Raw genomic sequence first — 17,782 nt, forward strand, 5'->3', positions numbered from 1 at the left:
GGGCTGGTGATCCCACTGATCGTCGTTCCACTACTAGTTATTGTTTGTTTCTTGGCGACTCTCTCATTTTCTGGCGAGCGAAGAAGCAAACATTCACTGCTCGATCAAGCACAAAAATTGAAAATCGTGCTCTCACTGACACCACTGCTAAAGTTATCTTGATTCGTTGGCTTTTCGAAGACTTGGGTGCTCATCAGTCATCCCCAACTGATGTTTTTTGTGACAACCGTAGTGCTATTCAATTTGCCCATAATGATATGTTTCATGAACGCACCAAACACATTGAGATTGATTGTCATTTTGTTCGGCAACGTATCCTTATTGATGCTGTTCGTCTCATCGTTGTTGGCACACTGGATCAGACAGCTGATATCTTCACGAAGGCTCATCATCCGACTCGTTTTCGGACTCTGTTATCCAAACTCAAGATGGTATCCTTAGCTTCCACTTGAGTTTGATAGGGGATGTTAAGAATAAATAGCATCCAATTAGATCAATTAGTATCATTTGTATTTATATAACGTATTTGTATATTAATTGTAAAATTTTATACTTTTATTACTTTAATTCTACTAGCAGTTATATATATCCCTTGTACATTGTACTTTTTCTCATATTAAATAATACACAAAACACTTTCTTTAGTTTGGTCTCTTGTTTCGAACGATATATATTATTTCACACGTTCATTCTTCATAATTAAATTTGAGTTTAGTCGTTTTTAATAATTTAAAAATTAATGGTTCTTTTTCTTGATTTATATCTCTTAGGTCTTTGGTATTAATTAATTTTCCCTAAAGCTTAATGGATATAGATGGCTCGAATTCAAGATAACATGATTAACATCAATAAACAAACTTTATAATTTATATTCTTAAACGATAATTTTTTGGGTGACTTAACAGTTTTTGGTGACATTCTTAAACGATAATTTGGATGAACACATTAGTTTTTCATTTATCAAACTTCACGGTTGTAATTTTTGCTTAGCTTTTTGTGCGGCTAATCAAAATACTAGCTATCTCAGACTAAATACTTAAAAAATCTAATTAAATGTCAAATAGACCGTGTCATGTTTATGTTAAAATTAGACATTAAAATATAAAATATACCTTAAAAATAAATTAAATTATACATATATTTATATATAATTATATAATAACTGCTTGCTGGATGATTATTTTTAATATGCATATAGCATTCTTAATTTCGAAAATACATTTCTCCCTTGAAATTTTGCTTAATTAGTAAGGTTTAATACAATATACCATAACAAAAATACACATACTAAATAAATATTTAATAACAATAAGATCCTTTTCGTTTATAATTACTTATTGTGTGTTCTAAGTAGCGTGCAAAAGCATTTTTCATACCATAGAAGACGTTTATTTCAGCGCAAATTTTTGGCTTAAGGACAAAAGTTGTAAATCACTAGGTGAACGAAAAAGAAGAAAGAAATGAAAATCAGTTTCTTCAAAATAGACAAACAAACAAAAAATCATGCAATTGTTAGTTCGATTTTAGGTGAACACCGCAAATCAGTGGAAAACATTCCCAAGAGAATGAGCCAAATCGCAGTAGAGGGCCACACCAACCGGCATTTGAAAATTGGAAACATTATAGATAATTGGACATTATTATATTGAGCTTCACTTAATTAATGAAACCTAATTTCATAATTAACAACCACTGCCAGTACCAGCTACGTGTATTTATATCACCTCAACACAACCATCCACTAAGATATCGAAAGCTACGCCAATCGCGTGAACAGGTTTCAGACTAATCAGGCGGTAGAATATATAGTTATTCACTAGAGCTAGCTAATTAAAAGTACGTTTGAACTTTTTAAATATTTTATTTTTTTGTTTGGCTATTTTTATCTTTTTAAATACAGAATTGATTCTGCTTCTAAACCTACATTTAAGAGAAACTAAAATTTGTAACTTTTATGTTTTATGTTTATGGTTGTTTGTTGTCTTTGAAAAATTAAGTGAAATTTCATTTCTTTTTTACTAATCATACCCTTCATTTTCTTCTATAAAAAATATTAGTAACTATTACTTTCATAATATTTTTTTGTAATTTTTCTTATTTCTTCATAGTTTTTTGTTCTAAATTTTTTTTTATTAAATTAGTTCAAATTTATTTTAATCACTAGCAAATTAAATATTTTAATTTTTTTTATTTTAATACTCATTTTTATATTTTAATTTTTATGTTTTTTATTGTATTTTTTAATTATATTTTTTATTATATTTTTTATTTATATGATAAATATTTTTATATTATTTATATAATGTTCTGATTTCTCATCTTATGTTTTATGAGTTTTTTTATCAGTTATTATACTATTTTTTATATGTATATTTTTTATGAAATCTTTTTTTATTTTTGTTTGGATTATTTATTTATTTTATTGTATTTTTTTATTCATATGACAAATGTTGTTGATTTTTTTTAAGGATATTTTTATTATTTTTTTATATAAATTCTTTTTTTTTCTATCTTTTACTGTATTATATTTATGTTGTGTATGAAATTTTTTATTTTTTTATTTAATTTTATTCATATGAATTTTATTTACTTTTTATTATATTTTTTGTTTATATGATATATGTTGTTGATTTTATAAAATTTTTATTATTTCTTATGTGTATGATTTTTTTTATTCTTTGAAGTACTCTATTTTTGTTTTGTATTAATTTTTTTTATTTTTTATTTTGACTTTGTAATTGTAATTATTATATACTATGTTTATTATCAAAATTTTGTATAATATAAATTATGATCCTATAAAAAAGGACAAAATAAATAAAAAATTAATTATAAGTAACAACAAAATCATAAATAATGAAAATTTATAGTAAAAAATAATACTAAATTAAAGAGTACTAACAGTACTAGAAAAATTATAGAATATTTTCTTTTTGTTTGACATTATAAAATTTATAGTACTCTCTTTTATATTTTTATTTTTTATTATATTTATTTTATTTATATGATAACTATTTTTTATATTATTTTTGTTAGTAGTCTGATTTTGCATATATAAAAAATTATTTAAATTGATGTCTTTTTTAGTAATTTTTCATCTAAAAGTGATTTTGAGTAGTATAATCCAAACAACATTTATTTTATTACAATCAATTTTGATATAAAGATTGCCAAACAAAAATCACATTAACCCAAACTTACTTTTCATCAAAATTAATTTTACAAAATCAATTTTATGCAAACTCCCGTTTGCAAACTGTAATCCAAACACACACTAGGTAGTGTTTGTTTTGAGGTACTGAGATAGAGATTGAGAGACTGAGATTTAGTATAATGTTTGTTGGTTCAGAGACTAATACTAAAATTTTTATTTTTTTTCTAAAATTTCAATATTTTAGTACCTCCAGAAAATAGGAACACAGATGACTAAAATTTTTAGAAATTAAGACTGAAACTTTAATAACATTTTATACCTAAAATATCCACACTTCAATTAATTAATTCTAATTTTATCTTTTGTACAAATTAAATTAAAATTTTATTCTTATTTCAATTTCCGTCTTCCACTTTACATCAAACAGAATATTGAGATTTATTTTAATTTCTGTCTCTTAGTCTCTGTCTCTCAATCTTTGTTTTTCTGTCTCTCCACCAAATACTACCTTAAAGATACACCTAATATTTTAATATTATGAAATTAATTAAATCGATAGCCTAACTCATATATATCTGCTTAACCAAAAACTTAGCTAGGTATATATAGTTAGGTATAAATATAATGAAGGGAGCTACTTCCCTGTTTCCCTTTATCTAGTAAGAGCGAGCTATATAGAGGAAAAGAAAAAAAAACATGGATAACAAAAACGGAACTAATTGAAACATATACGCCATGGCATATCTGCTTAATCATGAGTCCATGACAGAACTAGGAATAGCGATATATATATATATATATCACAATATTTTCTATACACAACAGAAGATGATATATATATTGATCCGTTACTAAAATCTTGGCCCACAACAACAATTTCAGAACCGAGTATAGCTAGCAAGAGATAACCACCTCACTCAAGACTATCACTATCCCAATAAATCCAGAACAACGGCTAACACAAATCCCGTTAAACCTGCAACTAAGATACGAATAACAAATATAATTCACGATAACAAACAGATCGAACAACTCACTATAAGAACTAACGAGTTGCTAATTTAAAGGTACGCAATACATTCAGTTTGACTCTGAATCATTTTACACTCTTTCTACTTGAGCGTTGGAGTTTCTTTGCAGGTGTCCAACGCCGCCTCTCCAGAAGAAGACAACGTTCCACTGATTACTCCAAGGGAAGACCATTCAAGCATTACCCGAACAAGCTATACCTCGGAGTCCTCTTACCACACAAGAACATTTGGCGTCCACCGTGGGCCTGAATTTATCTAACCCCACATTTCCTATATTTTGTACATCTTTTCACTTCCTTTTGCTGTATACAACAGATGACGGACGAGAACAGTCATGCTCCCTCCATCAACCAGGTGAAAATTTTGGCAATCAATGAAGCTCTTAGGGCCGAAAATCAGAAAATGGCCGATCTCCTAAGACAGATGGGACATGATCGAAGCAAGGGAGAACACAAAAATACTGAGAACAGAGACAATGATGACGAGCATACCTCAAAAACCAAACAAGCCATTCCCAAAACCACCAAAGCAACCACCAAAAAGAGAACCAACCCATTTGCCAAAGAAGTCGTGAGCTTCGAAATCCCAAAAAACTTCACCCTGCCGTCGACCTTAAACCCTTACAATAGAATAGGGGATCCAAACGTCCATGTCATGAAATTCCAGGCCATGATGTTCATGAATAAGGATTCCGATCAGATCTTATGCCGCACTTTCCCAACCTTCCTAGACGGAGCCGCCCTGATTTGGTTCTCCAACCTCCTTGAAGGCTCCATCTCTAATTTCGATGAGCTGGCAGATCAGTTCGTCAATCACTTCGTCGCATCCAAAATATACGTCCATGACACTGATTACCTAAGCACCATTAAGCAGGGACCGAACGAGAGCCTAAAGGACTATATGACCAGGTTCGCCGAAGCAACCAATGAAATACCTAACTTAAACCCTGAGGTCCACCTCCACGCCCTCAAAAGCGGACTCCGGCCGGGAAAATTCAAAGAATCCATAGTTATTGCAAAACCAAAAACCCTAGCCGAGTTCTGTGAGAAAGCAACTACCCAGATCGAAGTGGAAGAATTCCGAACATTACGTAGAGCAGATAAACCTATCCCATACAAAGATGAAGAAATGCGAAGCAGACAATCAAACAACAGATCAGACACAAAAACATTTCAGTTAACACCCAAGTTCGACAACTACACCCCTTTCAACACAAAAAGGGAAGACATAATAAAAGACATATTACACTCAAAACTTATCAAACCCCCTAACAGGGCAGGTACATATCAGGACCAGTGACATGTGGATAGGTCAAAATACTACGCTTTCCACCAGAAGTACTGGCCGACTTCATTGCAGAACTCACTATAGAAGAACAAGACTCTGAAAATAATATATGGACACTATATGTCGACGGTGCCTCAAACAGCAAAGGTTCCGGAGCAGGAATACTCCTCGAGGACAAACACGGAACATAGTTCGAGCAATCCCTACAATTTCCCCTTTCATGCAAGCAACAACCAAGAAGAGTACGAAACCCTAATCGCAGGACTTCAACTGGCTCACACAATGGGAATAACACATTTAAATGTTAAATGCGACTCCCTTCTCGTGGTACAACAGGTAACATGTATTTCCCAGGTAAAAGACCCGTTATTAGAAAAATACAATACCATAGTCAATAACCTCGTAAAAAATTTTCAAAATTTCAACATATACCATATACTCCGCGAACAAAATGACAGAGCAGATATTCTATCAAAACTAGCGACAACAATAACTCAAACTACACCACCCATCTTATCTCAACTAACACTAGAATAACCTAGTGTCATACTAACATCAATCTCGAGTATTTCACAGGAGGATGATTGGAGATCACCATTCATCACTTACCTACAAACAGGAAACATTCCCAGCAACATCCACAACCAAAGAAGGTTTAAACGAAGAGCAAGCTTCTACACAATGATTGGTACCGAATGATACAAAAGAGGATTCACAAGATCCCTACTAAGATGTCTAAACACAACAGAATCCAAATTGGCAATAGACGAGGTTCATGAAGGAGTATGTGGCACACACATCGGCGGGCAAAGCCTAGCTGCCAAAATCCTCCGAGCTGGCTACTACTGGCCGACGTTATAACAAGACTGCATGAGTAAAGTCAAACACTGCGACCACTGCCAACGTCATGCGCCCATCATCCACAACCCAGCGGAGCAATTACATACGTCTGAAATATGCTGGCCATTCAACAAATGGGGGCTAGATATCCTCGGCCCATTCCCACCCGCTCCAGGCCAGGTTAAGTTTTTAAGTGTCGCCATAGATTATTTCACAAGATGGATAGAGGCTACACCATTGGCAAAAATCACTTCTGAAAAAATGATTTCTTTTGTATGGAAAAACATACTATGCCGCTTTGGTATACCTCAATCCATTATCACCGACAATGGTAGACAGTTTATAGATCAAAAGTTCACAAATTTTTTACAAAACTTCAAAATAGTCCAACAGTTCTCTTCTGTCGAACATCCACAAACTAACGGTTTAGCCGAAGCCGCCAATAAGATCATTTTACAGGGACTCAAAAAGAAGCTTGACGACTCAAAAGGAGAATGGGCCGAGCTCATCCCTGAGGTACTATGGAGCTATAACACAATTGAACAATCAGCAACAAAAGAAACACCATTCAGGCTAGTCTACGGAAGCGAGGCAATGATACCAATTGAGGTATCCCTACAAAACACAAGAACCACAAACACAAACGAAAGCGACAATGACCAATGTAGAAGAGCCAAACTTGACCTTATAGAGGAAATTCGGGACACATCCGCGCTACAACAAGCAGCAACAAAACGAGCTATAGCTTGAAAATATAACAAGAAACTCAGACAAAGAACATTCTCGGAAGAAGACCTCGTACTAAGAAAAATCGAGGATATACGGAAACCACAAGGACATGGCAAATTAAGCGCAAACTGAGAAGGACCATTCAAAGTACAGAAAGTCGTCAGCAAAGGTGCATACAAATTACAAAGACTCGACGGAGCTATGTTGCCAAACACTTGGAATATAGCGTCCCTCAAAATGTACTACAGCTAGTCTATAAGTCGGACATGGTGATGTACTCTTTTTCCTACTACCAGATTTTATCCCTAAGAAGGGTTTTACTGGAGAGGTTTTAATGAGGCACACCACCCCGCACTCTATTCAATCATTTAAAGCACAAACTACAAAATACAACTGCTCTATTCGCATTGTCTCAAATTAACATAAACCTATCGCAAAACAAATCAAACGCCCAACCAACCAAACTTTTTTCAAACCAAAAATGTATAATACATAGTATACATGCCAAATCAAGCGTAACAAGTACTGAGAATAAGTATTCTGTCCCATAAATCCCATAACTCAAACTTTGCAGAGGCACAAGCACATGCACAATACTCAAAACCTCTACACGATTTGATTTTTAAAATCAAACAAATAACAAAACACGCCAATATATTCAAAATACTAAAGAAGACCAACAATCACATATTCGTTTGTCTAAGCAAAAAAGCCTACAAGTTTATAACAAAACACCAAAACAATCGACAGTCAACCAGAATACATAACATTAACCATTACAAAACTCAAACATCAGGGTTCTCCCCCTCACCCTCATCACCATCATCACCTTCAACCAATTCATTCCCCACTGCAACCTTACAAGGATCTATCCCAGAAAGATTAGCGGTAGGAGCAAGGAATTTGGCCTGCTCAATAGCCCTCTCAAACCCGACCGAGAACATCTCCAAGCCATAATGCTCCTTCTCAGTCTCAGCCTGCTTCTTTTCCACTCCGAGAACTACCAATATTGCCTCCAAAGAGGTATTCTTCTCCTTCAAATCCTTCTTAACCTTTTCACAAGCCATCAGTTTCTCTTGAAGAACATTCACTAAGTCAAGAGCATCACGAAGCTTGCTCGATTTTTCTACATTCTCCTGTATAAGCTGAGCCAGGGAAGCCCTGTCAAAAGAAACTCGAGCATGCTTAAGCTCCTGAGTTCGACCTATACACAGCAAACAAACTGCAAGAACCTGAATAAACACAACGACAATCAAAATCAAAAAATAAATCATATATTTAGAAGAGAACCAAAGCACAAAAATAGCACTCAAACCGATACCTGCAAAAACTGAGCCACGCCAACATCACCGACATCATGCACAACCTTCACATCAGAAGGATTTTGGACATGCTCATCAGCGACAGCAGAATAAGGGAAACGCTCCCCCCATATAGAAGACATGTCTTCACTTCCTCTGAAACCATGCAAAACCCTCTGACTATCAACAAAATGTTTCGCATGTTCCAAGTCAACAGACTCCTCACCAAGGACACCCTCGACCCCACCCGCTTCCCTATCTTTATTTTCCACCTTCTTCCTCTTATAATTAACCTTCTTCACCGGGGAACCTTGGTTTACCTCGGCTCCCACCTCAGCAGCAACATGACTACTCGAGCCCTGCCTCTCAACATTCTTTGACCGAAAGAATGCACGCAAACTCGAGGAGGTAACCTTGGGTGCCTTTTCCACTGCAACAATACAACACAAATCAAGATACAAGGAAAAAACAAAAACAGCAAACCCAAACAACAAAACAAACCATTTTACCTATATACTCAGACAACACGTCCTTATCAGACTTAAGATCAAGCATATCAACAACAGAAAACAGAGAAGACGACGATACATTATTCACCAAAAATTCAACAACCATCTCATTCTCATATTCCATCCTATCCATGCCAAGAATATTCCTAGGTCTCGGAACCCAATACAGAGGAAATTTCTCCAACAAACAATCATCAATATACCACGGAAAATTGTTTTCAGCAACCCCAACCCTCAAAAACATAGACTTAAATCCTTTGAAAGAGGAATGATAGAGACTGAAAATCTCCCGCACAGGAGCACTAGCTAGATTCAACCAACAACCCCTGTTTACACCCTTACATTGAAACAAAGCAAAAAATACCTCTAACGATGGTTCCATCTCCAAAACACCCATCAAAATCTCAAACGCCCTAACAAACACCCAAGAGTTTGGATGAAGTTGCGAGGGAGCACACTTCAATTGCATCAAGACCCCACACTCAAAATCAGAAAATGGAAATCTCACCCCTAATTCAACAAACACAGCACTGTACATATAAAAATATTCAAAACCCTCCTTCCGGCAACAAACCCGATCATCAGCATTGCATGGCATAAACCTAAGGCCTATCTCACTACCCTCCCTTACCCAAGATGATGGCGATCCTAACTGGGATACACTAAGCTCATCATCAAAACTTGAAGCCCAACCCTTCACCGAGTTAGCAACCCACCCATACGAATTAATAGGATCCCATAAAAAAATTCTTCTACAACCTTATCAGTATTCCCACCCAACTCTCTCTTCCTCTTACCTTTAACCCTTTTATCAGTGATCAAACCCTTTCCCTTATCCATCCGGAAAGTAGAAGCAGAAGATGAAAACAAACGAAGGACAAAAACGAACTAGTTCACTAACCTTTCTTGCTCATTCCGGAAAGGAGGCGAAGATGAAGAAGACCAAAAGCAGTAAGCCAAGAGTCCAGAAAATTTTCACGAGCCCACCAAACCAAACGCCCAAGTAAAAAAACCCAAACCCCCAATCAAATCAAAACCGTCGATAGTAATTATCAACTCCATTCATCAACGGCGCTAATTACCAACCCTCCCCACTCCCAACCCTCCCCACTCCCAACCCACAATTAAAGCGTACATACCCCGACATCCTCTCCCCTGAAACAATTAATTTCCCGCCTAAAAATTCAACCTTGTCCAGCTTTTCATAATAAACCCCAAAGAGCATACAGATCGACCTTGGGGGCTACCACTATACTCGATTCCGAGTTATACATAAAAGCTCGACTTGTTATACATCGGCCTTGAAAAATAGTTCAAGCTTGGGGGCTATGATCCGTTACTAAAACCCTGGCCCACAACAACAACTTCGGAACCGAGTATAGCTGGCAAGAGATAACCACCTCACTCAAGGCCATCACTATCCCAATAAATCCGGAACAACGGCTAACACAAATTCCGTCAAACCTGCAACTAAGATACGAATAACAAACATAATCCACGATAACAAACAGATCAAACAACTCACTATAAGAACTAACGAGTTGCTAATTGAAGGGTACGCAATACATTCAGTTTGACTCTGAATCACTTTACACTCTTTCTTACTTGAGTGTTGGAGTCTCTTTGCAGGTGTCCAACGCCGCCTCTCCAGAAGAAGACAACGTTCCACACTGATTACTCCAAGGGAAGACCGTTCAAGCATCACCCGAACGAGCTATACCTCGGAGTCTTTTTACCACACAGGAACAAATATTATTCATATTTGAAAAATTTTATTCTTATTGAGGAAGAACTAACTCGGATCCATGCTAGACCAGCCAAGTTAGTTCGTGGGAGAAGGATGACGGTCTTACAATCTCGGCAATGGATTTGTGGTGGGTACTTACATAAAAAACTTCGATTCTCAAGTTAATCATAATCTAAAAAGTATAATATTTATAGTTATAGTTAGATAACATATTTTGAGTATGTGTTAAACTTTTTATTTATTAATAATTGTTCCGTTCAAGTTGAGCTGAGGTATAAGGCTCCTTCTCCTGCTGCTCGGTTTTCGGAAAAAGCTATACGTCGCTTGAGGAGATTGGAGGCGGACCTCGGCGATGCGAAACACGGTGGCAGAAACACCTGCAAAAAACACTCGACGTTCAAGTCAGAAGAAAGTATTAAAGAGTTAATATGAGTATATAAAATGAAAAGTGTAGTTGTAACCTGCCTTCATTGAGCTATCTAATTTGTTTATATAAATGAGTGACGTGTTTTACTTCAGTTTGTTTGTTCCAAGATTTTGTATGCTGTTATTGATAACGGAAGAAATGAGTAACATTTATAATGCTTAGTCAAATTGTGATGGAGCTTATTCGTACTTTTAGTGTTTTCGGATTATATGGTCGGTTATGATATTTGGATGATATAGCCGAACTTGTGGGGTACAGGTCATAGCCCCCAAGCTTGTATGGTCTTTTGTAAAAAGGTGGCAGGCAAGCTTTTATTCCTATGCCTTTTCCCACGTGTTTTGTTTTTGATTTTTTGTTCATTTTCTGTGGACTTGGGCTTTTCATGGGTTGTGGTTTGTTGAAGACTTGGTGACAATGTTTAAGTAGCTTTTGAAGTGTAAGAGACTGCTTGCTTGGTGACTCGTGTCGTAATTATTGTCTCTGTTTGCCGTTTGGCTTTTCAATATTATTGAGAGGTTATTAGTTACATTACCCACGATGCTTAGTGGGCTTGCAATAATATTTTGCTATTTTGGAACTGGCGTTTCCTTCTTTCATATTCCTTCTCCAAGTTGAAAATAGTATGACTTTCAAAGGTTAGCTCTCCTCTCTTTGTTTTTGGTCTTTGTTCTTGTTTTTCGTAAATGGCGAGAGAGAAAGAAAAGGTAAAAGCTGTTGAAGAGAAAAAGGATAACCCGTACCACTAGGTGCATGACGACGTGAGGACTCGTTCCTCATCGTACGTTGATGCCGACTCAGTTTGCGAACTTCAGGGTTTGAAGGTAGTGAAGGAAGGTTTGGGAACAAAGGTTGAGTTCCTTTATTGTTCTGGCGAGGATAGGGTTTATGAAAAGAGGGGGGATTGGCAGTACTTTTATTTTTATACCCCTTGCTTTATTGAACTTCGTGTTACCTTTCCATTTTCTGTATTTGAATGTGATGTTCTGACTCAATTGAATTATACACCGTCACAATTATACCCTAATTCTTGGGCGTTTCTTCGTGCGTTTCAGTGTCTGATGGATTTTCTCTCTGTTCTTTGTTCTCTGTCTGTTTTCTTTTCTTTTTTCCAATTAAAGGTGGTTCGGAAGGGGTTGTGGGTTTGTTTAAGTAGTTTTTCCGGGCGCTCCCTTTTCTTGTTGTACAAATTATCTTTTAAGAATTTTAAGTCAATGTATGTGAAAGTGCGGTCAGTGGAGTCAGAGTATCCCTTTTATTTAGATGACGAGCTTGTAGAGAAATTTCCTTTATATTGGTGTTCGGAGCCGCTTCAGATTCTTGAGGCTACTGAGCATAGCGAGGATGAAGAATGGTTGTTGGATTTTCTGATAGAGAGCTTTACAGGTGGGAAGTGTTTGTCGATTAGTGATGTACTTGGTTTTTATGATTCTGGTGATAGTGTGGGTCTGAAGACTTATATAGGTACTGTTTGGCTGTTGTGTTTTTGCTATTCATTTGTTTTCTTTATCTGACTTTTCCCTCTGTGTAGGTGGGCGAGTTCCTCTTCTTGACCACTCTCGATTTCAATCTTTTTTAAAGAAGAAAAATGAAAAGGGTGCCGGTGGCTCAGGGACACCAAAGGAGGGTGGTGGAGAGACTGCTCAATCCACTGCTCAGCTCGCGTCATCTTACAAAAGAAAGAGAGATGAAATCAAGCAGTCTCTGGAGGTTATCTCTGAAGGTGATAGGGATGTTGTAGGTAGTGGTAGGTCTGTGTTTGATCGATAGAAGCCGTTTTATGGCTTCATTCCTGGTACAAGTCCTCATTCTTTATGGAGCGATCAATTCCCTATTGCCGAGCTTTCAGATAGGGTTTCTCAGTATCCAGGTGATATGCTGATGACCCGTCGTGTTGGCATGGAGAGTTTGGGTAGATATCTTCAGGTTGGTTTGTATGCATGTTTGTTGTAACTTTCTTTCTTGCTCGTTTATTCATGTATTCTCTTGTATTGCTGTTGTAGATCATCGTATCACGTTTGATGTGTGTCGATCGTACTACTGAGCTGGTTGGGGCTGAGCAGCAGGTTACCATGGGACGGGTTGCTGAGCTGGAGAAAGCGCTGAAGGATAAGGATGCTGAAGTGGAGAAGTTACTGAAGGAGAAAGATGCTGTGATTGTGGATGTCACAGCAAAGATGAAGTCATCTGAGGACGACGTTACTCGTCTTAGGGACCAGATTCGACTTCTTCAAGCAGATATAAAAGATAGTGCTCTTGCTAAGGGACAGCTGACTTCCAGAGTTCACGAATTGGAAGAGGTGGGGATGGAGATGTTTTCCTCTGGGTTTGATCGGGTCGTGAGTCAAGTTGCTGTCTTAGTTCCTGAATTTGATTGTGCTCGATTGGATGTGACAAAAATAGTTTTTGATGAGAAGCTCGTTGTGGATGGGACAGTGGAAGATCATGATGAGAATGTCCTGCTTTCTTAGTTTATTTTTTTGTATATTTCTTGATTTGTATGGTTTGTGTAGTACAACTTTTGTTTGTTGTTTTGGATTTTAAATACTCATTATTTGTACTGATCAAGGTCGGATTAGTTTAGTACTCTGATATTTTGATAATGCATATAATTATAGCATCTTGGTTCTGATTTTTATGTATGTAGAAGTAGGATAAAGATGATAGGGTTAGATCTGTTATCCGCATATTACTGAGTTTGAAATTAGAAAGGGATGGGATCAGGAAGTAAAAATCAGATCGATTTTGATACTTGATATGTTGGGCGTCCGGCCTCGTTAAAACACTCCTTAGGTAAAATCCTTATTTGGGAAAAAACCTCTAAGGGAAAAAAATAGTACCTTCATTCGTGTAGTGTACAGTTTATGATCTATATAGTTTCAAAGAAGAGATGTTCCAATTTCCAGATACTAAGTTGCCCTGTAGTGTTTGCAGCTGGTAAGCCCCCATTCCGAGAACTTTCGTGATCCGGAATGGGCCTTCTCAGTTTGCAGCGAGCTTGTCGTGTGATGGAGGTCGCCTTGCTTCCTTTGTCCTTCTGAGGACTAGGTCGCCCACATTGAATATCCTTGGCACCACTTTTTTATTGTGCCTTCTCTCAATTAGCTATTTTATGGCTCTTTGTTTGATAGCGGCGATATCTCTGTCTTTCTCGGCGAGATCAAGCTCGGCGTTTCTTATATTGATGTTGTGTTGTTGATTGTATAGCTCGGTTCTTAGTGTGGGAACGCCGACTTCAATCGGAATCAGTACTTCTGACCTGTAGACTAGTTTGAACGGTGTCTCGCCTGTGGTAGATTGTATCGTTGTGTTATAGCTCTATAGTATTTCTGGGATCAATTCTGCCAATTCTCCTTTTGCATCATTGAGCTTTTTCCTTATCTCCTGCAATATTACTTGGTTAGCAGCTTCGGCCTGCCCATTAGTTTGTGGGTGTTCGACCGACCTAAAATAATGCTGAATGTTAAAATTTTTCAAAAATGATGCAAGTTTGTTATCTGTAAATTGTCTACCATTATCCGATATTATTTCCTTCGGTATTCCAAATCGGCATATAATGTTTTTCCATATAAAAGATCGTACCTTTTCGGCAGTTATTCTTGCTAGTGGTTGTGCTTCTATCCATTTTGAAAAATAATCTATTGAAACCAAAAAGAACTTTACCTGTCCTAGCGCAATTGGGAAAAGGCCGAGGATATCGAGCCCCCATCTGTAGAAAAGCCAGCTTACCTCCATACTGTGCAATACCTCAGCGGGTCTCATTGAGATAGCGGCATGCTTCTGGCAGTTGTCACGGGTTTTTACCTTTGCGATGCAGTTCCTCTTCATGGTCGGCCAGTAATACCCGATTCTGATGATCTTTGCCGCCAAAGCTCGTCCTCCTATATGGTTTCCACATACGCCTTCGTGGATCTCATTCATGACCTCATCTGCTTCGTTTCTGCTGAGGCATTTCAGCAATGGATGTGAAAATCCTCGCTTGTATAGTTCTCCTGTGCGACAGTTGTAAAAATACTATCCTTTCATTTGAATTTTTGAGGGTTAGTCTCATTTCTTGGAATGACACCAGTATTAATATACTTAAGATAAGGGAATCTTCAATCATTTGTATGAGTGATGGTCATTATGCATAATGATTCAATGCTAGGTTTTTCTAGTGTAAGTTGTGATAGTGCCGATGTTTGTGTACTAATCCTAGTGACGGCAAGCTTATATAATATATCCGCTCTAATATTCTTTTCTCCATGGAAATGTAATATGGTAAATTTATCAAATTTTGAAATTAGATCCTTTGCTATGAGCCAGTATTGCTCTAAAAAAGGATCTTTTACCTGGAATTTTTCTTTGATCTGTTGAACCACCAATAGGAAATCACAATGTACTATTAGCCTCTGTACTTGAAGGCTGAGGGCGAGCTTAAGTCCTGCTATGAGTGCCTCGTATTCGACTTGATTGTTGCTTGCTGAGAAATGAAATTGTAAGGATTGCTCGGCCATGACTGTGTCTCCTTCCTTTAGTACTATCCCGGCTCCACTTCCCTCTCGGTTTGATGCTCCATCCACATGTAGTTCTCAGATCTGGTTGTGTTGATGTTCGTCAGCTGTGAGTTCGGAGACAAAGTCTGCTAGGATTTGTGACTTCAAAGCCAGCCTTGACTGGAATCAGATATCGAACTCAGAAAGTTCAATAGACCACTTGGTCAACCGTCCTTCTAACTCTGGCTTTGTTAATATTTGCCTTAGTGGTTGGTTCGTTCTTACGATAATCATGTGACTCTGAAAGTAGTGTCTAAGTCTTCTCGCTGTTGTTACTAGTGTTAGGGCTAGCTGTTCTGTTCTTGGATATCTTTGTTCTGTTGGTTGCATGACTCTGCTGATGAAGTATACTGGCTTTTGTGTCTTTCCGTCTCAATGATGAGAGCCGAGCTTATAGAATAATTGGAAACAGATAAATATAGGTATAATGGTTTACCGACTTTCGGGCTTTGCAACACTGGTGGCGATGATAAGATAGTTTTGAGTTCGGCAAAGGCCGTCTCGCATTCCTTTGTCCACTCGAATTTTTTGTTCTTTGATATCGTCTGAAAAAAATGATATGATCAGCTCGACACTGCTGGCAAGAATCGTGATAGGGCGGCCGCTACTCTTCCAGCTAGTTGTTGTACCTCTTTTATTGTTTTCGGGCTTGTCATGTTAAGTATTGCGTCACATTTTTTGGGGTTTTCTTCAATTCCTCGTGAAGTCAACATAAATCTGAGGAATTTGCCTCCTTGCACCCCAAAGGCATATTTCTCTGGGTTGAGTCTCATGTTGTATGCTCAGATCTGACTAAATATTTCCATGAGGTCGTTACAGTGGGATCTTCCTGGTGTGGTCTTAGCGACCATATCGTCCACATAAATTTTGATGTTCTGTCCTATCTGTTGGTGAAATACCTTGTCCATTAGTCGCTGATATGTTGCACCTGCATTCTTTAGACCAAATGGCATTATTCTATAACAAAAATTTCCATGTTCAGTTATGAAGGCTATCTTGCTTTGATCCTCTGGATGCATAAGGATCTGGTTGTAACCAGAATATGCATTCATGAAGCTTAAGCTTTTGAAACCTGATGCATTATCTACGAGCTTGTCAATACATGGTACGGGGTAGGCGTCCTTCGGGTATGCCTTGTTGAGGTTTGTAAAGTCGACGCACATGCGCCATTTACCTGAATTTTTCCTTACCATTACCACGTTCGAGAGCCATGTGGTGTAGCGGATTTCTTTGATGAAGTTGGCGTTAAGTAACTTCTTAGTTTCCTCTAGAGCCACCTTTGCTTTTTCTGCTCCAAGGTTCCTTTTCCTCTGCGCTATAGGTTGGCTTGTTCTGTCGATGGCGAGCCTATGGCAAATAATGCTTGGATCTATGCCTGGCATATCTGCAGGAGTCCAGGCAAATAAATCGGCATTGGCTTGTAGTGTTTGTATAAGCTTTAGTTGTTGTTCTCATTGGAGTGCCTGGCCTATGTAGGTGAATTGTTCCGGATTTGACGTCAGGGGAACCTTCTGGAGCTCCTCCACCGGTTGAGGTTTTTCCTGATTGTCCTCCCTAGGGTCGATTTCTGCTAAGGTCGATACCTCATCCATGCTGTGAATGGATTTGACCTCTTGTTGATATTGTCGCCTATTGTCCAATCTTTTTAGGCTTGTGTTGTAGCATTGCCGAGCTTGTTGGCGATCTGAATGTAGGGTTGATATCTTATTGTCCTATGCCTGAAACTTAACACATAAATGAAATGTAGACACTACTGCTTTAAACATGTTCAAAGCAGGTCTTCCGAGGATAATATTGTAGGGACTAGGAAAATCAACTATAAGATATTGTATGTCAATGGTTCGTGATAATGGGGTGTTCCCTAACGTCGTTTTTAGCCATATATATCCTTTTATTAGGACCCTTTCTCCTCAGAACCCTACCAGTTCTCTCGATGAGGGTTGCATGGTTTTTTCAGATAAATTCATTTTTTGAAAGGTAGAATAGAAGAGAACGTCTGCACTACTACCTGGGTCCAATAGGACTTTTCTTACCAATAGTTCGCCTGTTTGGATGGAGATCACCATTAGATCGTCTAAATTAGGGATGGCCGAGAATATGTCTGCTTGGCTGAAGGTAATTCTGAGGTCGGTTGTTTCTTTGTTGCTTTGTTGTACTGTTCCTTCAATTGATAGCATTGCTCGGTAGCTTCGTTTGCGTGCCGAGTTTGTTTCACCTCCTCTTGT

The sequence above is a fragment of the Arachis hypogaea genome, chromosome 6 (genome assembly GCF_003086295.3).
Source record: "Arachis hypogaea cultivar Tifrunner chromosome 6, arahy.Tifrunner.gnm2.J5K5, whole genome shotgun sequence".
In the NCBI taxonomy this organism is placed as follows: domain Eukaryota; kingdom Viridiplantae; phylum Streptophyta; class Magnoliopsida; order Fabales; family Fabaceae; genus Arachis; species Arachis hypogaea.